We start from the raw sequence: 27890 nt of genomic DNA on the forward strand, positions 1-27890 counted from the left end.
ATGGGTATATGGGCACGGGACTATGGGATGGAGGATGTGTGATGGGTATATGGGCACTGGACTATGGGATGTAGGATATGTATGACGGGTATATGGGCACGGGACTATGGGATGGCGGATATGTATGATGGGTATATGGGCACAAGACTATGGGATGGAGGATGTGTGATGGGTATATGGGCACTCTACTATGGGATGGAGGATGTGTGATGAGTATATGGGCACTCTACTATGGGATGGAGGATATGTATGATGGGTATATGGGCACTCGACTATGGGATGGAGGATATGTATGATGGGTATATGGGCACGAGCCTATGGGATGGTGGATATGTATGTCGGGTATATGGGCGCGGGACTATAGGATGGAGGATATGTATTATGGGTATATGGGCACGGGACTATGGGATGGAGGATAATTATAATTTGTTATAACTAACCACAATTAGTTACTATGCCCGGGCAGCACCGGGCTCTCCAGCTAGTATAAAATAAAATACAAAATACTATCAAGAGGACACTGAGAAAGGACACTAGTTTGTATTACCGTATATTATGAGGCAACAATATCTCAATAATCAATTCATGCCATAACAGATGTAATTAATGAAGCACCATGATATCAAAAATTAGAATATAAATAATAATCAAAAAATATCAGAATAACCCCATATCCATTATATTTAAATGAAATCAAATGCCTTAAAAATCATTTTGCTAATCTCTATATAGGGTATATACTATAGGATACAAGGCTACCACACTGTCAATATCACTGCCATATTATTATGTGCCCATATAACCAAAAACTGGTGTATATAAATAGGAAGTCTCCATAACTACTCATAATAAGAAAACTATCATAAAGTGCTTTTAGAGAAGGAGAAAAGGCCAGTGCAGTTATAACAACTTCTTCATGTTAACCATCGGAAAATTGTGGCCCTTGAGGAAGGAGACCGAAACGCGCGTCGGGGCGGACGTGCACTCCCAGGTGGCGGCAGTACATCTCTGTGGTTTCCCTAGAGGTAATTGTACCTTATGTATTTGGACATGGATCCTGTCTATGCAATATCTTATGGGTACACAGGTTAGCAGTACTATGTGGAGGTGTTGTCCTTGTTATAATGAATTCAGGCAAATAGCATAATAATAAGGTGTCTATCCAGGTTGGGTGGATAAGAGATATTGTTTTTGGCAGCAGGCACTGCTCATATTAGATAAATTAATTATGCTGCTCTGGTTGCTAGATATATTTTGTAATGGATATTAACCCCTCCAGGACTCATAGTACTTTCTGCCACCTGGCTATGCATGTCTATGAGTGATTTTAGGAGGTGAGCGTTTTGCCCACCCCATCTTTTCCCTATAACTTGGCATTATGTTTTTAATGAATTTTTCTAAGATTTTTTTTGAGATTAAATTTTGCCTTGTAATCATCCATTTTCTATATATGTCTATACATACATATGTATATATATATATATACATATACTGTATGTGTACATATATGTTTCTTTTACATTTTCATGCTAGGAACAACGATTTCCCCTCATTACTCATATTTTATTTTAGTATCTCCAATCAGGATACTATAAGCATTTTATTAGTTGTTTACATTTAATCTTGGTCCTGCATAGATCCCTGTAATGTCCTTTTGTTATCTTCTGTAGTCGTGTTTGTAATGGTCACTTTATGCATGTCCATTATCTATGAATTTATGAATAATTTTTTGTAAGGTTAGGGGCCTTAGGGCTACATAGCGACTGAGGTTTACTTGGTGCCAGTGCAATACAAATTAATGGGATTGCATTGTGACCTTGAGAGTACTGTGATAAGCAAGTCATAAAAAAATCTTGACAAGTCCGGACTTCTTGTGACTTTGCTTGTCGCCGGACCCTGGAGTTCGTGGTGTGACTCCATTCATTTCTGTTGCACTGTGATGTAGGAGTACTGAGCAATCTCTGGTTGTGTGACAAGTGTCGCCCGCAAAGTCACCATGTAGACCTAGTGCTAATACCATTTTAGCCTACATAACATTTTTTATTTTTGTTTTTAATTAATTCCTCTCCAATTTTTATGTGCCATTTTTGTTCAACTTTTTATCAGTTTTTTTAGAACTTGAACTTCTACCTGTTTGATCGCTGGTAATGTGTAGCGCAGCTTATTTAGACCTTTTACACTGACAAGAGGCCTTTTACACCCTGCTTATAGTTATCTGCTACAGTATATGTACTGTATATAACATTTTTTTCTAATGATGTCTTTTTGCTTCATGATGTATACTGTAGTTGACTCTTGTGCAGTGTGTAATGTTTTATGTATGCAGTGAACAAGGGCTCCCTTGAGTTCAAAAAGTTGTGGCATTCTCAGCTTGAATATCTTTGAGCACAATGCAGTATGTTTAACCCCTTCCTGACATTTGCTGTACATGTAATTATATATAGCTGTATATTATAGCTAGCCTTGCGGAAACCATTGTATTGATGGTTGTTAAAGGGAAGGAGTTTCCTAATTCTCACAACCAACGATAAACTCAAATCCAAAACTATTCTGATGCTGTGCACAATGCAAAGAAAACAAGAATGCAATGATTTGGAAATCTCCTACAGCCATATTTTATTGACATCAGAACATAGAACACTTATCAGAAGATGAAAGTAGGACATTTTTCCATTTCTTTTGAAAAAAATTAACTCTTCAAAATTGATGGCAGCAACATATCTCAAAAAGCTGGGACAGAGCCAAATCTACCATTGTGTAGCATCCCTCTATTTTTTTTTTTTTTTTAAAACAGCCTGTAAGTGAAGTGAAGTGAGAAGTCCAATTGCTTGAGTTTTGGGAAAGGAATGTTGTGCCATTCTTGTCTAAAGTTGGATTCTAGCTGCTCAACAGTCCTGTTTTTTGACAGATTTTTCATTTCATAATGCACCAAATGTTTTCTATTGGTGAAAGGTCTTAACTGCAGGCAGGCCAATTTATCACCCAAACTCTTTTGTAGACACAACATGTCATCTATAAATAATTTAATATTTTGATTCATCTGGTCACAGAACAGTTTTCCATTTTGCCATCTTCTATAGGCTGAAGTTCATTTAAAACTGATTAAATGAACTTCAGCCTATAGAAGATGGAAGTTTTTGTGGGTTGTGTTGATATACGACTTCTTATGCAGGATAGAGCTTTCACTTGTATTTGTGGATTGCACAGCAAACTGTGTTTACAGATAGAGATGGGCAGACCACTGGATTTTCGGGTTCAGCCAAACAGTTGCATAAAGTTTGGGTTCAGGTGATAGAAAAGGACCCAATCCCCATTCACTTGAATGGGGGGGACCAAACATCCAGTGTTTGCCACACTTCTAATTGGCGGTAAAATCATTACCACTGGTCAGACAGCCGCAGTTCTCACGCTGTCATTTGACAGTGTGAGCCCACAGCTATGATCGGAGGTAAAAAATAGTGTCTGATGGGACTACTGCTCCCATCAGCCTACACCTGCTGCCAATAATAACAGTGAGAGCAGACGGCTGCTGATGGGAGTATTCATCAGCCAGTGCCTGCACTGTAAATGAATAATTAAAAAAAAAATGGTGTGTGTTCCCCTGTATTTTTTTATAACCAGCCAGTCAAAGCTCACATCTGGAGGCTGCAACCCTCAGCTTCAACAAGGCTGGTTATCAAGAATAGAGGGGTCCCCACTCTGATTTTTTAAATGATCTAAATAAATAATTTAAAAAATAAGACGTGGGGTCCCCGATATATAATATCCCTCACCTGTATGACGTTCTGTCCCGCACCATAATCCATGTCTGGGGGATAAACAGTTTTCAACCTTGACTGTGCCAAGATAGGACCGTCCAGGCTGAGAACCACTGGGGAATAAGCTGCTGTGAGCTCAGCCTTAGTGACTAGCAGTGACATCATTAAGGTTACAGCCGGTCACTGAGTCTGCATTCCCAGCCGGGCAAATGAGCTACAGTAACCTTTGTGAGATCATCGCTCGCACAGTGAGAAAGTCTCCTGTTGCAGCACTGAGCTCAGAGAGTTTACTGTGATAAATTTCTCACAGTTAACTGTGGTGAACTCTGAGCTCAGCGCTGCAGCGTGAGACTTTAAATAAATAAACAATTTTTAAAAATTACGTGGGTTCCCGTCTTTTTTGATAACCACACCAACAAACCCTCAGCTGTCAGTGTTAGCAAGGTTGGTTATCAAGAAGAGAGGTCCCCACACAGTGTTTTTAATTATTTAAATTAAATAATTAAAAATAAGGCGTGGGGTCCCCCCCACTTTCGACAACCAGCCAAGCTAAAGCAATTCTGGTACTTTGCCTGGCTCTTCCCACTTGCTCTGTTGATGTCACCTTTGTATTGTCCAGTGACATCAAGCCCACGGCTTAGTAATGGAGAAGTGTCTATAAGACACCCATCCATTACTAATCCTATAGCTATATTGTAAATAAAGACACAACCAGAATAAAGTCCTTTTATTTAAAAAACAAAGCAAAACACAATTTTACCTTTTTTATTTAAAACTAACAAACACATGAATACACTTACCTAACTCCTAATCTATGAATCACTGGTCTCCTGTTATTAGCAGCAGCAGGCGTAAGCTAATGGGAGCCGTATTCCCATCAGCCGACCCCACAGCTGCAATCACAGCTGCGGGCTCCTGTCATTTCACAGCGTGGGAACCACATCTGTCTGACTGGTGGTATGATTTTACCGCCGATCAGAAGCAGTGTGTTCGGGGGCTGAACCCAAACAGTATCACGGACTTCCTGGTGAAGTCAGTGTTCAGTGCCCATGCCTGAACAGTAGGTGTTCAATACAAACGCCAAACTTAACTGTTCGGGGTCGCTCATCTCTATTCACAGTCCATGATTTCTAGAAGTATTCCTGATATCATGCAGTTTTTTGCACAGCCAAATCATGCATGTTTTTAATGCAGTATCACCGGCGTGCCCGTAGATCATGGGCATCAAATATTGACCTTATCCCTTCTGCACCTGGATTTCTCCAGAATCTCTGAATCGTTTTTATATTATCTACTGTGAATGGTAGGATATTCAAAATCTTTGCAATTTCACATTGAGGAGCATTTTTCTGAAATTGTTCCACAATTTGTAGACTCCGTTATTCCTATTGATGAAACTCTGACCATCTTTGCTTCAGAGAGACTCTGCCTCTCGAACATTATTCTTTTTAACCCCAGTCAAGCGATGTAGTTCAAAATTGACTCTCCAGCTGTTTTTCATTAGTACAGCTTTTCCAGCGTTTTGTTAACCCTGACGTAACTTTTTTGAGATGTGAGGCTGCTATCAATTGCTTAAAGGGGTTGTCCGGGCTTTTCACAGAATCTCAGTACATATCTGGGCTGCAGAATTATGACAATAAGTAATTTACTTTCTGTCACTAGTTTACACGGTTTTCTAGATATTCTGAACAGAACGTCCAAGGGGGGGGTGTTATGGCATTGAAATGAGAACTAGTCGTAACCTCTTACTCTACTCCAAACATGCCCTCTATAGCAACAACCCCACCCTCCATAGCTACAGGCCCTCCCCGTCCACATGAAGCAGCCCTCATCACACAGTAACAAATTCTTCCCCTCCAGCAGCCTCAGTGCAGAGAGCAGTACAGCCGTACAATTAAAAAATATTTTTTGCACAAAAAAGATCTTTTCACCCCTAATTTTTATTTTTCCAAGGGAAACAGAACCCCAAAAGTTATTGTGCAATTGGTCCTGAGTACGCTGATACCCCATATATGGGGGTAAACCACTATTTGGGCGCATGGCAGAGCTGGTAAGGGAATGAGCGCTGTTTGACTTTTTCAATGCAGAAATGGCTTGACGCCATATCGTATTTGGAGAGCCCCTGATGTGCCTAAACAGTGGAAACCCCCCCCCACACAAATTACACCATTTTTTGAAACTAGACCAGCCAAGGAACTTATCTAGATGTGTGGTGAGATCTTTGAACCCCCATGGGCTTCACAGAAGTTTATAACGCCCGGGTGTGAAAATAAAAAAATCATATTTTTTCCACAAACATGATCTTTTAGTCCCCAATTTTTTTATTTTCCCAAGGGTAAAATGAGAAATTGGACCCCAAATGTTGTTGTACAATTTGTCCTGAGTACGCTGATACCCCAAATGTGGGAGAAAACTACTGTAGGGGCACACGTTGGGGCTCGGAAGGGAAGTAGTGACGTTTTGGAATGCAGACTTTAATGGAATGGTCTGCGGATGTCATGTCGTCTCTGGAGAGCCCCTGATGTGCCTAAACAGTGGAAACTCCCCACAAGTGACCCCATTTTGGAAACTAGACCCCCACCAAGGAAGTTATATAGATGTGTGGTGAGCACTTTGAATCCCCAAGTGCTCCACAGAAGTTTATAACGCCCTGGCGTGAAAATTAAAAAATCATTTTTTCCACAAACATGAACTTTTAGTCCCCAATTTTTTTATTTTGCCAAGGGTAACATGAGAAATTGGACCCCAAATGTTGTCCAATTTGTCCTGAGTAGGCTGATACCCCATATGTGGGGGTAAACCACTGTTTGGGCGCATGGCAGAGCTTGGAAGGGAAGGAGCACCGTTTTACTTTTTCAACGCAGAATTAGCTGGAATTGAGATCAGACACCATGTTGCATTTGGAAAGCCCCTGATGTGCCTAAGCAGTGCAAATCCCTAACCCCAACACACCCGTAACCCTAATCTCAGCTCTAACCCTAGCCCTAACCCTAATTTGAAAATGGAAAGTAAATACATTTTTTTAATTTTATTATTTTTCCCTAACTACTCGGGTGATAAAGGTGGGTTTGATTTACTATTTATGGCAGGTTTTTATGTTTGGCAGCTGTCACATGCTAAAAGACGCTTTTTATTGTAAAAATAGTTTTTGCGTCACCACATTTTGAGAGCTATAATTTTTCCATATATTGACCCACAGAGTCATATGAGGTTTTATTTTTTGCGGTACGAGTTGTTGTTTTTATTGGTACCATTTTCAGGCACGTGACATTTTTTGGTTCGCTTTTTATTCCGATTTTTGGGATTCAGAATGAACAAGAGCCAGCATTTCATGAATTTCTTTTGAGGGGGGCCTTTATACCGTTTCACGTGTGGTAAGCGGTTTTATTCTTCGGGTCAGTATGATTACGGTGATACCTCATTTATATCATTTTTTATGTTTTGGCGCTTTTATACAATAAAAACTAATTTATATAAAAAATATTTTTTTGCATCACTTTATTCTGCGAGCTATAACTTTTTCATTTTTTCGCTGATGACGCTGTATGATGGCTCATTTTTTGCAGGACAAGATGACATTTTCAGCGGTACCATGTTTATTTATATCCATCTTTTTGATTGCGTGTTATTGCACTTTTTGTTTTGGCAGTATGATGATAAAGCATTGTTTTTTTTTTAAAGGGTTAAGAGGTTCACTAAAGGGGTTAACTAGTGGGACAGTTTTATAGGGCGGGTAGTTACGGATGCGGCGATACTAAATATGTGGCCATATTGGATCCGGGGGCCTGCAGGGAGGAGGCCCTCGGAATAGTGCAATTACATCACGCCGTTCCTAGGGGTTCAGGGAAGCACGCATGCAGCCCCCTCCCTGCGCGAGTCTTCCCTGTGCCCCCGTTACACTGCGATCATGTTAGCTCGCAGTGTGCCAGGGGTTAGTGTGCCGGGGGCGGTCCGTGACCGCCCCTGACACATAGTACCGGGTGTCGGCTGTGATAATCAGCTGACACCCGGCCTCGATCAGCGGCGCTCATCCTGTGAGCGCCCCTGATCGTGTTGGACGTACTACTCAGTCCCTGGGACTTAAGTCCCAGGTCACATGGACGGAATAGTACTTCCAATGTAAGGAAGGGGTTAAGGTGCCTGCTGAATCTTAAAGCAGAGTACTGGGAGTCGTCGTCACGAGGGGTGGCGACATCCCCCCTGCAACTACGATCGCTGTGATTAGCGGTTCAATTTTGAACAGCCAATCACAGCATTTTCAGCGTTTCAGGTAATCAAATTGCCTGAAACACTGATGTCCAGCCTACGATCGGTACTGTAACAGCAACCATGGCACCACCAGGGCCATCACTGATTGATGCGATCAGAATGATGCTCTGACGTGATCTGACCTCACAGTGACCACCCCTTACTTCCTCATTCTAGCTGCGGATGTGTACAGGGCTATTGCTGTGTCACTCTGTCGCGCTGTGCTCGGTCTTGTGTTGCCACAGACTTATCAAGCATGTGCCATCACTACTGCTGGTGCTACTGCTGTTGAAGAAAGAAGACGTTCTTGATCCGTTCCTGATTCCTGATCTTTCCTATTCTACTCCAATCCCCCACCCTACCTCCCTTCTGCTGCCGAACGTTGATAAGTGACACAAATCATTGATCTGCACTCATGCACACTGTTTTCCAGGACTTTTTTTTTTTTGTTCCTGTATATTTTTTCTCCCTAACCCCTTTTGCACCACTGAGTGTGTGTGACCTACATCCTTCAAGCCCAAGCCGTTGATCAGACGCACATCACTGATTAGCGCCCGTGCTTGCTTTTTGGCAAGGACTGTTTTTCCTTTCTATTTTATTTTATCTCCTTTTTCCATCCTTGCTTGAGACCTACAGCCGTCAAACTCTGATCACTGAATATAGTCAGGATTCAGGAATAGTGTCAGATAGTTGCAGATGTGCAGTCATTTGTTTGTTTTACTGACGTCCCTTTAGTTTTTTCTACTTTACCAAATTTTTATATTTTTATGTTGTTTTTATCTTTTTTTCTTAGAGTCTTTTCTTTTTTTTTCTCTTCTAAATAAAAATTTACACCAAACATTTACATGCCTTAAAAAAAAATTTGGTACACACAAGCACTACATACATGAAAAAATGTCCCGCTCATCCCAATCACTGTATTCAGCAGAGGAGGCTTCCTTGCCTCCATCACTGATAGTGATCCCACCTTCCTTTACTTTCCTCCTTCTCCTCCTCTTCCTAAAGTGATAAAGTGATACTGAAGCGCCACTCTGACGCCCCAGAAAAGAAAGTGAACCAGCACCCACCCTTAATGACCCTGCATGGACTTCTCCCCTGAAGATTATGAACTGCTGATTTCTGTTTTTTGTGGCACAATCAGAAATCAAATTGAAAACACCAGTCTCTTTTTGCTGAGGATTTTTTAAACCTCATGGTGGCCAAGACAAATTTGTATGTCCAGCAATTTTTGGCATAAAAACACCCTTCATCATTTTGTAAAGAGTCCTGTAGATGCAGTAGAAAAGATAACATTTTGGAGCCTAGTCCTTCACATGGGGTTAGTGAAGAAGCCAGAACTTCGGCAATATTTGAGTGTTGATGTTTTCTACAACACACCAGTGTCCACATGGCTATAACCTGTAAATGATTTGAGATAACCCAAAAATGTTTGTGCATTATCATTGATATGCAATATCCTCCCCGAGATGACCACAACTTTAACCAACTTTTCAAAGTTCGGCTGGTCTTTCATCACTTTAGCAACTAGTTTGCTGAGGTATACATTCCCCAAAGGGACATCTGCATGGATGAGTCCCTAATACATTTCAAGGGGATGCTCAAATTCCTACAATATCTGCCCAGAAAGAGGGACGGGGATGGAATTAAACTCTACAAGCTGTGCACCCACAGGTTAGGCCTGTTTCACACTTCAGTTTTTTTTAAATCAGTCAAAATCCGCCAAAGAGTGAAAATGGCGGATCCAAAAAAAATGTGTAAAAACGGATGCAAGCTGAAGGTACGGATCTGTTTTTTTACGGATCTGCTATACGGATTTTAGTACGGATCCGTCAAAAAGCGGATCCGTCCCATCCGCTGGCATCCGTTTTTCCCATCCGTTGGATCCGTTTTCTTGCGGATCCGTTTTTCCACACCTCCAAAATGGGATGCTCCCAAATATGATTGGCTCTTGGAGAATGCTCCCAAATGTGATTGGATACTGGAAAATAGGGAAAACTATATCTAGGGTGTTGTTATACAAAATCTTTGAAAGGTTTTAGAGCTAGTGGCAGCGATGGAAGGCGTTATTGCGAGTATTGACAGCTTCTGTGTGGACTTTGATCTTCACTGCAATCGGTTGGCAATTATTGCTCTCCAGAGGGAGAAAAGAAGACTGCAAATCCTAAGTATGAGGAGACGACGGCAGTGGATTCATCCGATTAATGCGCAGAGGTTTACCCGTGGTGTGTTTTGTACACTATACCTGGAATTGAAGGATAATCCAGACAAGTTCTTCAACTACGTGCGCAGGAGGCAGGACTTGTTTGAGCTATTGGTGGAGCGTGTTGGAGAACAAATCCGGAGAAGGGACACCTACATGCAGTTTTCTATTTCACCGGCGGAGCGTTTGATGGTGACCCTTCGGTAAGTTATCTATTTTTTTTTAAAAGGTTTCAGATTCTGCAGACTTTTATTGTTATGTTATGGCTTGCAGTTTGTATTAATTTTATTTTTTTCCCTTTTTTTTTTACAAGTTTCCTGGCAACTGGAGAATCATTCACCTCCCTGCATTACCAGTTCCGGCTTGGTATTTCAACTATATCTGGAATTGTACAACATACCTGCCGGGCATTGTGGGATTGTCTACAGGAGGAATACATCCCACAGCCAACACAGGAGAGGTGGCTGGAGATTGCCGACAAGTTTCAACAAATCTGCCAGTTTCCAAATTGTGTTGGTGCAGTTGATGGGAAGCATATCAGGATTGTGAAACCCATCGGATCTGGATCTGAATTTTACAACTATAAGAAATTCTTCTCCGTTGTACTTATGGCCATTGCAGATGCCAACTGCAAATTTATTGCCGTGGACATTGGTGCGTATGGGCGTTCAAATGACTCTCAGGTCTTCAAGATGTCCTCAATGGGCCGTCGTTTGTATGGAGACAATTTTGACTTCCCACCTCCAAGACCACTCCCTGAAACAACAGGCCCACCAATGCCATTTGTGTGCGTTGGTGACGACGCATTTCAGCTTTCCAAACACCTACTCAAGCCATATGGTAGTCGTGGATTGACACACCGCAAAAAAATATACAACTATCGATTGACCAGAGCGCGAAGAGTGGTGGAGTGCGCTTTCGGCATTTTAACTGCAAAATGGAGAGTGCTCTTGACGGCCATAAAAATGAAAACAGACTGTGGATGAGGTGGTGAAGGCGTGTGTCATCCTGCACAACTTTTTCTTGGATGGAAACAGGTTCCTTTGAAAGTACAATCTTTCTGAAACCACCTTGTGGGATTATCAGCAGCCAACTTTTCGGAGTACTGGGTCAGTGGTAAGAATGAGGCACACCTTTGCAGATTATTTTCTGACACCAGAGGGACAACTTGACTGGCAAGATGACATGGTATAATTTTTTTTTTTGAATTTTTTTTATACCAATTGTGGATAATAAGTGTTTTGTTTTTTTTTTTTACCTTTTACACCACCGGTGTACTGTGAAATGTTGCCAAGTGTTGGGTTACCAAGCGTTGTGTTACCAAGTGTTTACCAAGTGTTGTTTTTTTTTTTTTACCTTTGACACCACCGGTGTGCTGTGAAATGTTACCAAGCGTTGTGTTACCAAGTGTTGTGTTACCAAGTGTTGTTTTTTTTTACCTTTGACACCACCGGTGTACTGTGTGTTGGTAACACAACACTTGGTAACACAACACACAGTACACCGGTGGTGTCAAAGGTAAAAAAAAAACAACACTTGGTAACACAACACTTGGTAACACAAGTGTTGTGTTTTGTTTACCTTTTACACCACCGGTGTACTTTGAACCTTTACCAAGAAATAAAGAACAAAAAAGAAACTACACAATAAAGTTCTTTGAAAAAAAAAACCTTGTTTATTTGTGGAATTTTTCAAAGTTATTTATTTTAAAACTTTGTTTTTTTTGGTATAATTTTTAAAACTTTTTTTTTTGTATATTTTAAAACTTTGGTTTTTTTTTTAATTTTTTTTGTAGAAATTTTTTTTGTAGAACAAACCAAAAAATAACAACATTACAAATGCTGGTACTGTTGGGTGGAGATAGTATCGGAGGGGTTAACAGGGTTGACCACATCGAGAGGGGGGTGGAGGACTGGGAACGGAGTTGGTGAGAATCAGAAGTGGAAGGAGGGTTGAAAACATGAGGTTGAGACGGGAGTGGAAGGACAGACGAGGTTTGTGGGAACATTAAAGGTGGGGGTGGGTATGGTGAGGGCATTGAGGTATAATGCAATGGGGAAGGAAGGTACTGGGAAGAATGGAATGGGGAACTAGAGAAAGGAGAGGGAGTGGTAGGAGAAGGGATGGTTGTACGATGGATGGTGGTGGAAGGATGGACGGTGGAAGGATAGACAGGGGAAGGATGGACAGAGGGAGGATGGACAGAGGGAGGATGGACAGAGGGAGGATGGGATGCTACTGACAATACTTCCAGTAGAGCATTGTGACAGGCTTGCATCACACGCATCTGTTGGTGAGTACTTAAACCTTCCATTTGCCGGACAACGGATTGAAAAAAAATATGTCTCGGCGTCTGGTTTGATTCTAAATTCATCTGTTCCATGTATCTTCTGAGTTCCATGATACTTTGATTGATCATGGTCAACCCAGAAGATAACTGTTGTCCATAAGTGTGGAACCATGCTGGACAAATGAGTTCAGACTCAGTCAGACAAGGTCATCCTTTCCTGATTCCTCAGACGCTGCCGGCCAGAACCAAAAGTTGGTCGAGATGTTGCGGCAGTGTCTGAGGGGTGGGGAACAGGGTACAAGTCGTCACCAGCAGCTTCATGTGATGAAGTCTGCCCTGCTGCTCCAGTGCTGGTGGAGGGGATAGAGGGACAAGACAAGAGGGAAGGTAGAGAGGGATCACTCCAGAGGGAGGCAACTCAGATGCAGGTTCCCGAGTGCTGCAGACGGTACTAAAATAAAGAAAAAAAAATATATTAAAGATATTGATATTTTATTTAACTGTGCTGAAAAAAAAAATGGTTAAACATGTAAACATTTGTACTACAGAAATGGTTTGTTGAATATTTACCTTCTGCACACCATCGTCGACCGGAGGAACCCCAGGGTTCTGTAGTTTTTATACTGGGTTCCTCAGCGTCCTCCCGATCCACTCGGGGCCTGCATCTCCTTGTTGAAGTCCCTCTTGAAGCGATCCCTGAGCGACCGCCACCGTGTGATAACCCTGTCACCTGTGAAGAAGAAAAAACAAAAAACAAAGTGTTTAGTATTCAACACTTCACATGCTGGAATATAAGTTACTGAAATTGTAATACTTACGCACTGAATCCCTGGCCCTCACATCGAGCTCCTCCCAGTTCTCTACAACCGCGGAACACACCTCATCCCAGAGCCGTTGGGTGGTCGGCTGGTCGGCATGCAAACGGTTTCCCATGTTCCACAGCGGCTCCCGTGTTTCAACCTCATGGATGTGGTTGTCAGTGTCTATTTGGAGACCCTCCTCAATTGGTCTCCGGGGAGCACGCTGTGAAACCTGTGAAGAAAAAAAATAAAAATTACATTCAATTCAAACACATGATGTTCATTACTCAATTATCCAAATAGGGTTACTTACCGTTTGCCGACCACCAGAGGCATCACCTCGACGATGCTGGGATGTCCTGGGAGTCGCTCTAGTGCGGGCACCAGATTGTGAAGACTGTAAAAAAAAAATAAAATTTTTTAGTTTGGATGGATGCGTAGTTATTGTGTGCACGCGGTGATGAATGTTTGTGTTGGGTGTAGCATTATGTATGTATGTCTGTATGTGCTAAACTTACACTCTGCGCGCCCCCTCCTTGCGTCTCTCCACCCTGCATGTCTCCTCCTGGAAGCTCCTCAGATTCAGGTTCCTGTGAATACATAATAAATGTATATATTGTAAAAAAAAAACAAAAAAACCCTGTAAAATAGTTAAATAAAAACATTTCTCTAACCTCAATTGGCTGTTGCTGTGAGGGGGAGCTCCCAGAAGAAGACATTTCTCAAACTGCTGCGGCCTGGTGGGATTGCTGCAGCCTGGTGGGTATCCTGTGGACTGGCGGGTCTTCGGAACTTCCTGAAGTGATCTGCAAGTATAAAAACACTTGTTAAGCTACTATACAAAGGATATTAAAAGCTTTCAGGCCTTTATACTTACTGAGCAAATTGCACTCTTTTTTGTGGGTCTGCTGCGACTTGGTGGGTTTGCTGCAGCGTGCTGTGTCTGCTAAGTACTGGCGTGTGCGCAGATCTTCCGGAAATGATATGAAAGTGAAAACAAAATTTTAATAGCATACAAAAAAAATCTTCATTGGTATTTAATGTGTGTAATTCCCTGAAACTGAGTATACGTACAGTTTTAAGTGTTTGCATGTGTAAATTCCCTTACAATCTCTCACTGAGAGTGTAACCCCACTGATTGCAGGTGTGTAATTGTTGTGTATACCCACACTGTGTGTTGGCATGTGTTTGAATTCACTGAAAAACTCTCACTGAGAGTGTAACCACACTGTGATTGCAGTGTAATTGCTGTGTATACCCACACTTTGTGTTTGCATGTGTTTGAATTCCCTGAAAAACTCTGAAGTGAGAGTGTTACCACAGTGATTGCAGGTGTGTAATTGCTGTGTATACCCACACTTTGTGTTTGCATGTGTGTGAATTCTCTGAAAAACTCTCACTGAGTGTAACCACACTGTGATTGCAGGTGTGTAATTGCTGTGTATACCCACACTGTGTGTTTGCATGTGTGTGAATTCCCTGAAAAACTCACTGAGAGTGTAACCACAGTGATTGATGGTGTGTAATTCCTGTGTATACCCTCACTTTGTGTTTGCATGTGTCAATTCCATGAAAATCTCTCACTGAGAGTAAACCCAAGTGTTTGAATGTGTAAATTCCAATCTCTCACTTGAGAGTATAACCACACTTGTATACCAAAACCCAAAAATTAATGTACCTTTTTAGTACCTAACCATACTTAATTTTACCTGGTTTTAAAATGATACTACAGAGAGTTTTTCAAAACAGTTTTTATTAATTTTTTTTTTAGTTTATATATTTTTTTTTTTTTTTACACAAATAGGAGCTACTCTGCTCTTTATTTTAAATACCACAATAAATGAAAAATAAAAAAAACAATTATATACAGCAGATACACCACATACAATACACAACACAATCACACCACAATTGCAAATATGAAAATAAAATGCAATACACATGCAACAGAAAAACAATTAAAGTATGGAAAAAAAAACACACACAAACACACATGCCACACACACACACACAGACAGGCGACACACACATGCAGACAAGCTACAGACACACAGACATGCCCCACAAATAGTTTAGCACAATTGCAAATATGGAAAAACATTACATTACTATGAAAATAAAATTCTGTACACATGCAACAGAAAAACAATTAAAGTATGAAAAAAAAACCCACACAGACAAACACGCATGCCACACACACACACACACACACAGACATGCTCCAGGGGTCTTGCAGGTGGAGGTCTTGCAGCTGGGCAGGCAGGTTTTATAGCTCTAGCTCGGTCTCCTATCAGTGTGACTGGTGTCGGATGTCTGGCTCTGTCTTCAGTGTGGCTGGTGCTGGATGTCTGGGCCCAATTACACCACATACAATACCAGTTACACCACATACAATGCACACAGAACACAATCCCAGCATACTTGCAAATATTGAAATAAAATTACAATAGTATGAAAATAAAATTCTGTACACATGCAACAGAAAAGCAATTAAAGTATGAAAAAAAAACACACACACACAAACATGCATGCCACACACACGCACAGACAGGCCACACACACACAGACAGACAAGCCACGGACACGCACAGACATGCCCCACACAAATAGTTTTAATACTCACACAATTGCAGGCTTTGGTGGCTTGGTAGCAGGCCTCTCTCTGTCCTGGCTTGTGGCTGGGCAGCTGGGCAGGTACTGGCAGGCCTCTTGCAGCTGGGGTATGGCAGGCTGGCAGGCTCTCTCTCTTCTCAGCTGGGGGTCTTTATGCTGGGCATTTGATGGCTAGCTGGCTGGCTCTGGCTCCATGTTGTCAGTGTGGCTGGTGCCGGATGTCTGGGCCCAATGATTAATTAGCCCACCTTATATAGTTTTGGGACTGTCTGGAAAAGTATCTTTTTTTCTGAGCCTGCTCAGAGAAGAAAACTACAGATGGCAATGTAAAACACTTATGTTGTTTAACCCCTTCCTGACCTGTGACACAGCGTATGCGTCATGAAAGTCGGTGCCAATCCGACCCATGATGCATACCCTGTGTCATGACTTCAAAGCCCATCTGCGGGTCGGGTGACTGGGGTCAATGAAAGGTCACCTGACCCGCAGATACAGGGGGCTTTGTAATTCACAGGGGGCGTGGCTATGCCCCCACATGGCTGCGATCGCTCCGATTGGCTGTTTCACTTTTAACAGCCGGACAGCATCGGACATGGCTGGAGACATCGATCCGACCCCCCCACCGGCGATCGCCCCCCCCGCCACTGAATGACAGCGGCGATCTGCCGCCGCTGTCATCATCTGCCCCCCCTCCCATTCCCTCCGCTCCCCGCCACCTTACGATCCCCCCCTCACCACCCCTGGTACCTCCTGAGTCCCCCTGTCGCTCCCAGTGTCCCGCGGGTCCGGATCGTGGGCGCCGCCATCTTGGAAAATGGCGGGCGCATGCGCAGTGCGCAAGCCCGAATCTGCCGGCTGCAGATTCCATTCTTTCATTTTGATCACTCTCACAGTGACCAAAATGAAATAAAAAGTAAATAAACCCCCAGATTATCACCCCCATAGGTAGGCACAACTAATAAAATAAAGAAAATATTTTTATTTTTCCATTAGGGTTAGGGCTGGAGAGAGGGTTAGGGTTGGAAATACGGTTAGGGTTGGAAATAGGGTTAGAATTAGGGTTAGGGTTGGAATTAGGGTTAGGGTTGGAATTAGGGTTAGGGTTGGAATTAGGGTTAGGGATGTGTTGGGGTTAGGGGTGTGTTAGGGTTAGTGTTGAAGTTAAAATTGATGGATTTCTACTGTTTAGGCACATCAGGGGGTCTCCAAATGTGACATGGTGCAACCATTGATTCCAGCCAATTTTGCATTCAAAAAGTCAAACGGTGCTCCCTCCCTTCCAAGCCCCGACATGTGCCCAAACAGTGGTTTACCCCAACATATGGGGTATCAGCGTACTCAGGAAAAATTGCACAATAACTTTTGGGGACTAATTTCTCCTGTTACCCTTAGGAAAATAAAAAATTGGGGGCTAAAAAATTATTTTTGAGGAAAAAAATGATTTTTTCATTTTCACGTCTCTGCATTATAAACTTCTGTGAAGCACTTGGGGGTTCAAAGTACTCACAACACATCTACATAAGTTCCTTGGAAGGTCTAGTTTCCAAAATGGGGTCAATTGTGGGGGGTTTCCACTGTTTAGGCACATCAGGGGCTCTGCAAACGTAATGACGACCGCAGACTATTCCATCAAAGTCTGCACTTCAAAACGTCACTACTTCCATTCCGAGCCCTGATGTGTGCCCAAACAATGGTTCCTCCCCACATATGGGGTACCAGCGTACTCAGGATAAACTGGACAACAACTTTTGTGGTCCAAATTCTCCTGTTACCCTTGTGAAAATATAAAATTGCGAGCTAAAAAATCATTTTTTGAGGAAAAAAAATGGCTCTGCGTTATAAACTTCTGTGAAGCACTTGGGGGTTCAAGGTACTCACCACACATCTAGATAAGTTCCTTGGGGGGTCTAGTTTCCAAAATGAGGTCACATGTGGGGGGTTTCCACTGTTTAGGCACACAGAGGCTCTGCAAATGTAACATGACGCCCGCAGACCATACCATCAAAGTCAGCATTTCAAAATGTTACTACTTCCCTTCCGAGCCCCGACGTGTGCCCAAACAGTGGTTCCCCCCCACATATGGGGTGCCAGCGTACTCAGGACAAACTGGACAACAACTTTTGGGGTCCAATTTATCCTGTTACCCTTGTGAAAAAAAAATTGCGGGCTAAAAATCATTTATTTTGAGGGAAAAAAATTATTTTTTATTTTCACGGCTCTGCGTTATAAACTTCTGTGAAGCACTTGGGGGTTCAAGGTACTCACCACACATCTAGATAAGTTCCTTGGGGGGTCTAGTTTCCAAAATGAGGTCACATGTGAGGGGTTTCTACTGTTTAGGCACACATGGGCTCTGCAAATGTAACATGACGCCCTCAGACCATGCCATCAAAATCAGCATTTAAAAATTTCCCTGCTGAACCCTGCCGTGCGCCCAAACAGTGGTTCCCCCCCACATATGGGGTACCAGCATGCTCAGGACAAACTGTATAACAATTTTTGGGGTCCAATTTCTCCTGTAACAAAAATAAAAAATTGCGGACTAAAAAATATTTTTTTTAGGAAAAAAAAATATTTTTTATTTTCACGGCTCTGCGTTATAAACTTCTGTGAAGCACCTGGGGGTTCAAAGTGCTCACTATGCATCTAGATAAGGTACTTAGGGGGTCTAGTTTCCAAAATGGGGTCATTTGTGGGGGGGCTCCAAAGTTTAGGCACACTGGGAATCTCCAAACACGACATGGTGTCCGCTAACGATTGGAGCTAATTTTCATTTCAAAAAGTCAGTTGGTGCTCCTTCCCTTCTGAGCCCTGCCGTGCGCCCAAACAGTAGTTCCCCCTCACATATGGGGTACCAGCGTACTCAGGACTAACTGGACAACAACTTTTGTGGTCCAATTTCTCCTGTTACCCTTGTAAAAATAAAAAATAGCGTGCTAAAAAATCATTTTTGAGGAAAAAAAATATTTTTTATTTTCACTGCTCTACGTTATAAACTTTTGTGAAGCACTTGGGGGTTCAAAGTGCTCACTACACATCTAGATAATATCCTTAAGGGGTCTAGTTTCCAAAATGGGGTCACTTGTGGGGGAGCTCCAATGTTTAGGCACACAGGAGCTCTCCAAACGCGACATGGCGTCCGCTAACGATTGGAGCTAATTTTCCATTCAAAAAGTCAAATAGTGCTCCTTCCCTTCCGGGCCCTGCCGTGCACCCAAACAGTGGATTATGACCACGTATGAGGTATTGGTGTGCTCAGGAGAAATTGCTCAACAAATTTTAGCATCCATTTTATCCTGTTGCCCATGTGAAAATGAAAAAACTGAGGCTAAAAGATAATGTTTAGGAAAAAAAAGTACTTTTTTTTTACGGATCAATTTGTGAAGCACCTGGGGGTTCAAAGTGATCACTATGCATCTAGATAAGATCCTTGGGGGGGTCTAGTTTCCAAAATGGGGTCACTTGTGGGGAAGCTCCAGTGTTTAGGCACACAGGGACTCTCCAAACGTGACATGGCAAGCGCTAAATATTCCAGCATATTTTCCATTCAAAAAGTCAAATGTGCTCCTTCCCTTCTGAGCCCTGCCGTGCGCCCAAACAGTGGTTTATGACCACATATGAGGTATCGGTGTACTCAGGAGAAATTGCCCAACAAATTTTATGATCCATTTTATCCTGTTGCCCATGTGAAAATGAAAAAAATGATGCTAAAAGAAAATTTGTGTTGGAAAAATTAAAATGTCCATTTTTTTCCCTTCCACGTTGCTTTAGTTCCTGTGAAGCACCTGAAGGGTTAATAATCTTCTAGAATGTAGTTTTGAGTAGCTTGAGGGGTGCAGTTTTTAGAATGGTGCCACTTTTGGGTATTTTCTGCCATATAGACCCTTCAAAGTGACTTCAAATGTGAGGTGGTCCCTAAAAAAAATGGTTTTGTAAATTTTGTTGTAAAAATGAGAAATCGCTGGTCAACTTTTAACCCTTATAACTTCTCATTGTCTAATTTCTGATTTTTTCACAAATAAACGCAAAAATTATCGACCTAAATTTACCACTAACATGAAGCCCAATATGTCACGAAAAAACAATCTCAGAATCGCTGGGATGTGTTGAAGCGTTCCAGAGTTATTACCTCATAAAGGGACACTGGTCAGAATTGCAAAAAATAGCCAGGTCATTAAGGTCAAAATAGGCTGGGTCATGAAGGGGTTAATGATGTACAGACCAGACTGGTACGTTGTACCTTCAGTTCCAAGAGGTAGTGATTAAGGTACTAATCTTTGGAAGTCAGGAAGTAGCAGGCCCCAGTACATAACTGAAGGTACTCGTTATCGTACCAGGTCAACATTTTCCCGAAGAGGTCCCTCAAACCACAAAGAAAGGAAGGTTGCAAGAGAGGTGCCAAGTGTTTTACAGAAGGGGGATACGCAAGTACACCACTTATCAATGTGACACCTACCCTGACAAACCAGGTTTTTGTATAAAAGAATACTTCAGATATGGTACACACATCTTGGACTACTAAATTCATTTCTGACTTGCACAAGTCACGCTTGCCAACCTGATGTACATTACACAATTTGCATATGCCTACCTGACATACACTACACAACCCGCGTATGCCAGCTTGATGCACTCTGCACAACTTATGTATGCCACTATATTATAAAATTCACATACTAGAAAACACTAGATAAATTTCAAAATGGGGTCACTTGTGGGGGGGTCTCCACGGTTTACGCACATCAGGGGATCTCCAAACATGACATGATGCCTGTAGACCAATCAGTAAAAGTTTGCATTCAAAAACGTCACTCCTTCCCTTTTGATCCTTGCCAAGCATCCAAACAGTAGTTTTCCTCCACATATGGGTATCAGCATACTCAGTAGAAATGCACAACAGATTTTTGGACTCCATTTTTTCCGGTTACAATTGTGAAAATAAAAAATTTGGGGCTGAAAGATCATTTTTGTGGAAAAAGTGTGTTTTTTTTATTTTCATGGCTCTACGTTATAAATTTCTGTAAAGCTTCTGGGGGTTCTCAACACACCTAGATAAGTTGTTTGAGGGGTCTAGTTTTAATCTCCTTTTGGAAGTGCATTGAGCAGCAAGGTGGTGTGCTGGTAAAAGGGGAAAAAAAATTTATTTAAATCTTCTGCCTGAGCAGGTGTGAACGAGCTGAGTGTGACCTGAGCGTAAGTGCGAACTGTGGTTAGTGTGTGACTTGTGATTCAGTGACTTTGGATTCAGGGAGTTTCCAAAGGAGGTATTACTGAATTGCTGTTATAGTTTATTAATACTTTTTATTTATTTTTGCTTATGTTTTTGTCTGGTGCAATCCCCATTAGGATGTGCTCCACTATTGCCAATGCCATCCAGTGTACGTCTTGCCGCATGTATGAAATCCTTGAACAGCCGGTCGAGGGTGCATACTGCTGTGCAAGATGTGAGCACGTTGTGCATTTGGAAGCCCCAGATACTGGATCTAAATGTGCAGCTGAGATCCATAGACAATATGAAAAGGAGTCTTCTGCTCACTGAGCAGACGCTCAATGGGATAGATGAGGGGGGATGCTAGCTTGGAGCTGCAGGACAATGAAGCAGTTAGCTGGGTGACAGTTAGAAAGCGGGGTAGAGGGAAGAGCACCAGGGAGGCTAGTCCTGATCTGGCACACCCCAATAAGTTTGCTAAGTTGGCAGATGAGGGGAGTGTTAGTGCAGGAGTAGCACTGCTGCAGCAAGGCATGTCCTCTGAAAGCCGGAGGAGTGTCTGCTCCAGTAAGTGGGGAAATGGGAGAGCAGGGCAGGCCAGACAGGTTCTGGTAGTGGGAGACTCAATTATTAGGGGAACAGATAGGGCAATCTGTCACAAAGACAGGGATCGTCGAACGGTGTGATGCCTACCTGGCGCTCGAGTCTGACACATCGCTGATCGGGTTGACAGATTACTGGGAGGGGCTGGTGAGGATCCAGCGGTCATGGTGCACATTGGCACAAATGACAAAGTTAGAGGTAGGTGGAAGGTCCTTAAAGATGATTTCAGGGAATTAGGCTGTAAGCTTAAAACAAGGACCTCCAAGGTGGTATTTTCGGAAATACTTCCTGTACCATGTGCCACGCCAGAGAGGAAACGGGAGATTAGGGAGGTTAATAAGTGGCTCAGGAATTGGTGTAGGAAGAAGGGGTTTGGGTTCCTGCAGAACTGGTCCGACTTCTCAGTTGGCTACAGGTTCTACGCTAGGGACAGGCTGCACCTCAATGGTGAGGGTGCAGCTGTGCTGGGGGAGAAAATGGCTAGAAGGTTGGAGGAGTGTTTAAACTAGGGACGGGGGGGGAGGGAATTGCTTTTATAGGAAGGGAAGACAGTGCAGATAGAGACCTGGGCACAAATAATGAAATTGAGGGTGGGGTTAGAACAGTTAATAATTTAAGAAAGAATAGAGGTTCAGAGAGATACATAAAGTGCATGTATACTAATGCCAGAAGCCTCGCTAACAAAATGGAGGAATTGGAGTTAATGTTGTTGGAACATAATTATGACATGGAGGGGATATATGAGACATGGCTGGATGAGAGCCATGACTGGGCGGTTAATTTACAGGGCTATAGTCTGTTCAGAAATGACTGTACAAATAAGCGAGGGGTAGGCGTGTGTTGATATGTAAAATCATCCTTAAAACCCATCCTGTGTGATAATATATATGAATCTAATGAAAATGTAGAGTTCCTGTGGGTAGAGATAAGGGGAGGGGGGAAAAATAATAAATTACTGATAGGGGTTTGTTATAAGTCTCCAAAAATAATGGAAGCAACAGAGAATATCCTCAAAGCAAATAGATGAAGCTGCGACTCAAGGAGAAGTCATTATTATGGGGGACTTCAACTACCCTGAAATAAATTGGGGAACCGAAACCTGCAGTTCCAGCAAAGGTAATAGGTTTTTGACAACTATGAGAGACAATTACCTTACACAACTGGTTCAGGACCCAACAAGAGGGGGGGCACTGCTAGACCTAATATTAACCAACAGGCCAGACCGCATATCAAATGTAAGGGTTGAGGGTCACTTGGGTAATAGTGATCACAAAATAATAAGTTTTTATGTATTCTTTAATAAGATGTGTAGTAGAGGGGTTACAAGGACATTAAACTTCAGGAAGGCAAATTTCCAACGGATGAGAGATGATCTTGTTGCAGTTAACTGGGACGATATCCTGAGACATAAAAATACACAAAGAAAATGGGAGATGTTTATTAGCATCCTGAATAGGACCTGTGCACAATATATACCATATGGGAATAAACATGCGAGAAATAGGAGGAAACCACGCTAAATAGAGCTGTAAGGGGAGCAATAAGTGACAAAAAGAAAGCATTTAGAGAATTAAAGCAAGTAGGTAGTGATGAGGCATTAAATAAATACAGAAAATTAAATAAATTCTGTAAAAAGCAAATCAAGACAGCAAAGATTGAGACAGAGAGACTCATTGCCAGAGAAAGTAAAAATAATCCCAAAATATTCTTTAACTACATAAATAGTAAGAAGCTAAAAAATGATAGTGTTTGCCCCCTTAAAAATAGTCTGGGTGAAATGGTGGATGAGGATGAGGAAAAAGCCAATATGCTAAATGACTTTTTTTCAACAGTATTTACACAAGAAAATCCCATGACCGATAACATGATCAGGGATAAAAATTCTCCATTAAATGTCACCTGCTTAACCCAGCAGGAAGTACGGCGGCGTCTAAAAATCACTAAAATTGACAAATCCCCGGGGCCCGGATGGGATACACCCCCGAGTACTGCAGGAATTAAGCACAGTCATAGATAGACCATTATTTTTAATCTTTAAAGATTCCATAATTAACAGGGTCTGTACCACAGGACTGGCGTATAGCAAATGTGGTGCCAATATTCAAAAAGGGGACAAAAACTGAACTTGGAAATTATAGGTCAGTAAGTTTAACCTCAACTGTGGGTTAAATCCTGAGGGTTTTCTAAGAGATACTATACTGGAGTATCTGGAGAAGAATAACCTCATGACCCAATATCAACATGGGTTTACATGGGACCATTCCTGTCAGACTAATCTGATAAGCTTTTATGAAGAGGTAAGTTCAGGACTGGACCAAGGGAATGCAGTAGACGTGGTGTACATGGACTTTTCAAAAGCTTTTGATATGGTGCCACACAAAAGGATGATACATAAAATGAGAACAATGGGGATAGGGAAAAATATGTGTAGGTGGGTTAAGAGCTGGCTCAGGGATAGGAAACAAAGGGTGGTTATTAATGGAGCACACTCGGACTGGGTCACGGTTAGCAGTGGGGTACCACAGGGGTCAGTTTTGGGCCCGCTTCTTTTTAACATTTATTAATGACCTTGTAGGGGGCATAGAGAGTAGAATTTCAATATTTGCAGGTGACACTAAACTCTGCAGGGTAATCAGTACAGAGGAGGACAATTTTATATTACAGGAGGATTTATGTAAACTAGAAGCTTGGGCTGATAAATGGCAAATGAGCTTTAATGGGGATAAATGTAAGGTCATGCACTTGGGTAGAACGGACAAGATGTATAGTTATGTGCTTAATTGTAAAACACTGGGCAAAACTGTCACTGAAAAACACCTGGGTGTATGGGTGGACGACAAACTCACATTTAGTGGCCAGTGTCAGGCAGCTGCTGCAAAGGCAAATAAAATAATGGGATGCATTAAAAGAGGCATAGATGCTCATGAGGAGAACATAATTTTACCTCTATATAAGTCACTAGTGCGACCACACTTAGAATACTGTGTACAGTTCTGGTCTCTGGTGTATAAGAAAGACATAGCTGAACTGGAGCGGGTGCAGAGAAGAGCGACCAAGGTTATTAGGGAACTAGGGGATCTGCAATACCAAGACAGGTTATTACACCTGGGGTTATTTAGTTTGGAAAAACGAAGGCTTAGGGGTGATCTTATTACAATGTATAAATATATGCGGGGCCAATACAAAGACCTTTATAATGATCTTTTTACTCTTAGACCTGTGACGGGGACAAGGGGGCATCCTCTACGTCTGGAGGAAAGAAGTTTTAAGCATACTCACAGACGTGGATTCTTTACTGTAAGAGCAGTGAGACTATGTAACTATGCCATATGATGTTGTAATGAGTGATTCCCTAATAAGATTTAAGAAGGGACTGGATGCCTTTCTTGAAAAGTATATTACAGGGTATATACACTAGTTTCCTTAATATTGCGTTGATCCAGGGAGCTAGTCTGATTGCCGTATGTGGAGTCGGGAAGGAATTTTTTTCCCCAATGTGAAGCTTACTGTTTGCCACATGGTTTTTTTTTGCCTTCCTCTGGATCAACATGTTAGGGCAAGTTAGGATAGGATATGGGTTGAACTAGATGGACTTTAAGTCTTCCTTCAACCTTAATAACTATGTTACTATGTTATTTTCCAAAATGGGGTCACTTGTGGGGGAGGGTGTTTCCACCGGTTTGGAACATCAGGGGCTCTCCAAATGCAACATAGCGTCCGCTCTCGATTCCAGCCAAGTTTGCGTTCAAAAAGGTGAATGGCACTCCTTGCATTCGGAGCCTTGTCTTGCCCCCAAACATTGGTTTTCCCCCACATATGGGGTATCGGCAGGCTCAGGAGAAATTGCACAACATATATTTTTGGGTAAATTTTTCCTGTTACCCTTGTGAAAATAGAAAAAATTGGGTCTAAAGTAAAATTTTTGTGAGAAAAATTAAATGTTATTTTTTTTCCTTCCACATTGTGTCAGTTCCTGTGCAGCACTGAAGGGTTTATACATTTCTTGAATGTGGTTTTGAGCACCTTCAGGATTGGAGTTTTAAGAAAAGTGTCAATTTGGGGTATTTTATGTCATATAGGACCCTCAAAGTCACTTTATGTCCAGTTTCAAATTTTTTTGAATTTCCGGTACTGGAAAAAAAACAGTACTGGAGATGTTAGTATCCATGTGTCCGTGTATGTAATACTTGCAGCACACATGTGCCGCATCAGTACCACAGAGACAGGCGCCAGTAAAGAAGTTCAAAAGTAAGTGCTGTTCCTCGGCGCCGGGTGCTGAAGATGGCTCTAATCATTTGCCGCTGCTCAGCGTGAGCAGAGGAGAATGATGAGAATTATAGTCAAGTGATAACAATGACAACAGGTGGCGGGTGATTGGACTATTACTCCCGTCATCCCACATCTGCTGCCGCTAATAACAGTAAGAGCAAGAGTGGCTGATGGGAGTATTCATCAGCCAGTTCTTGTGCTGTAAATTAATAATTAAAAATAAAAACGACGTGGGCTCCCCTCTATTTTCTATAACCAGCTTGGCAAAACTCACAGCTGGGCGCTGCAGTCCTCAGCTGTCAGCTTCAGCAATGCTGGTTATCAAGAATAGAGGGGTCCCTACTCCGATTTTTTAAAATATTTAAATAATTTTTTTTTTAAAAACGCATGGGATCCCCCCATTTTTGACAACCAGCCTTGCTAAAGCTGGGGGCAGGTATTCTCAGGCTGGTATGGAGCAATGGATATAGGCCCCCCAGTCTAAAAATAGAAGCCCACAGCTGCCCAGAAAAGGCACATCTAGTAGATGCCCAGCTCTTCCCACTTGCCCTGTAGCGGTGTCAAGTGAGATTCATGTTTGTGGGGTTGATGTCACCTTTCTATTGTCAGGTACCATCAAGCCCACAGCTTAGTAATGGAGAGGCATTTATAAGACACCTCTCCATTACTAATCCTACAGTTATATGATAAATGAAGACACAGACAGAATGAAGTCATTTATTAGAAATAAAACAAAACATAAGTTTCCATTTTTATTTAAAAATAACAAACACAGATATACTCACCTAACTACTGAATCCCTTGTCTCCTGTAATAAACCAATAATAAAAAACAACAATATCCTTCACCTGTCTGTTGTTCTGTCCCATGCCATAATCCATGTCTGGGGGATAAATATTTTTCAACCTGGATGGTGCCAAGATGCGATCGTCCAGGCTGAGAACCACTGGTGAATGAGCTGCTGTGAGTGCATCATTGACCAGCAGTGACATCATCGTGGTTACCACCGCTCAGTTAAGCTGCGTTCCCAGCTGGGCTTAATCGCGATGACCTCAGCACCGTGAGAAAAAGTCAGTGATGAGGGCACCGCCGTTCAAGCTCAGTGTCTCCACAGCAGATCACCACTGATGAAGTTTGAGTGAAATGTGCGTTGGGTCTGGGGATCCAACACTATATGTATGGCCTTTTAGCAGCAATACATTACTTGTTTTAAGTACCATGCCTGCTCTTTGAATTTCCTTTTGCTATTTGTACAAACCATTTCCCTCAGCCTTCCTGTGTGGTACAGGCAAACACACTGTGGTCTATGTAATATTTGCACATATCCTCCTCTACCTACAAGTACTTTGTCATATAGTGTTTCCCCATTTTTTGGCACTCTGCTGAAATATATTAATTGATATCTCGTATTTATGTATTTTAAGATTTCCATAAACTTTGTATTTTATGAGACCTAGTTAGCACTGGATTCTATGTTGGTATTTATGTACCCTTTTAAACCTATGGTGTTGCACTCATGTCTGTGACTTCCCAGCTGCTCAGATGACAAGGGCCAATACAAGTCTATGGGTCCGTGTGCTGTGTATGTGTTTAACAGTGAAAGTATGTAAGAAGCTTTGTAATTTCATTTCCAGTATCCATACCAGAAACCACAGATGGCACACAGACGACACACTGATTGAAAACACTGGTGACACCGATACTGGTGTCATATGGACATGTGAAGGGGACCGAACAGTGTTGTTGGTGGAATATTTCAGGATTGGATGCCCCACTTTGAATTTTGCCCAAGGCCCCAATTTGTTATAAACCAGTGGTAGGAGTTACTTTTTTTCTGTTACAAACCCAGTACAAGGAGATGCAAAGCAGCCCAAGTCCTTGCTCATCACTACCCTGCTTT

General features: G+C 42.1%; 1 protein-coding gene and 1 long non-coding RNA gene across 2 annotated transcripts in view; one reads left to right on the top strand and one right to left on the bottom strand.

Moving 5' to 3' along the window:
• Nucleotides 1-27890, top strand: part of HBEGF (heparin binding EGF like growth factor) — a 204165-nt gene that overhangs the window by 139107 nt on the left and 37168 nt on the right. The window lies entirely within an intron of this gene.
• LOC141087876 (uncharacterized) lies at nucleotides 11894-13761 on the bottom strand. Its single transcript, XR_012231751.1, has 4 exons — nucleotides 13610-13761; nucleotides 13315-13528; nucleotides 13067-13226; nucleotides 11894-12947 (listed from the first exon to the last, which is right to left on the bottom strand). It is a non-coding gene; the product is annotated as an uncharacterized lncRNA (long non-coding RNA).

The sequence above is a fragment of the Dendrobates tinctorius genome, unplaced genomic scaffold (assembly GCF_039654945.1).
Source record: "Dendrobates tinctorius isolate UK_male_01 unplaced genomic scaffold, ASM3965494v1 ptg000036l, whole genome shotgun sequence".
NCBI lineage: Eukaryota > Metazoa > Chordata > Amphibia > Anura > Dendrobatidae > Dendrobates > Dendrobates tinctorius.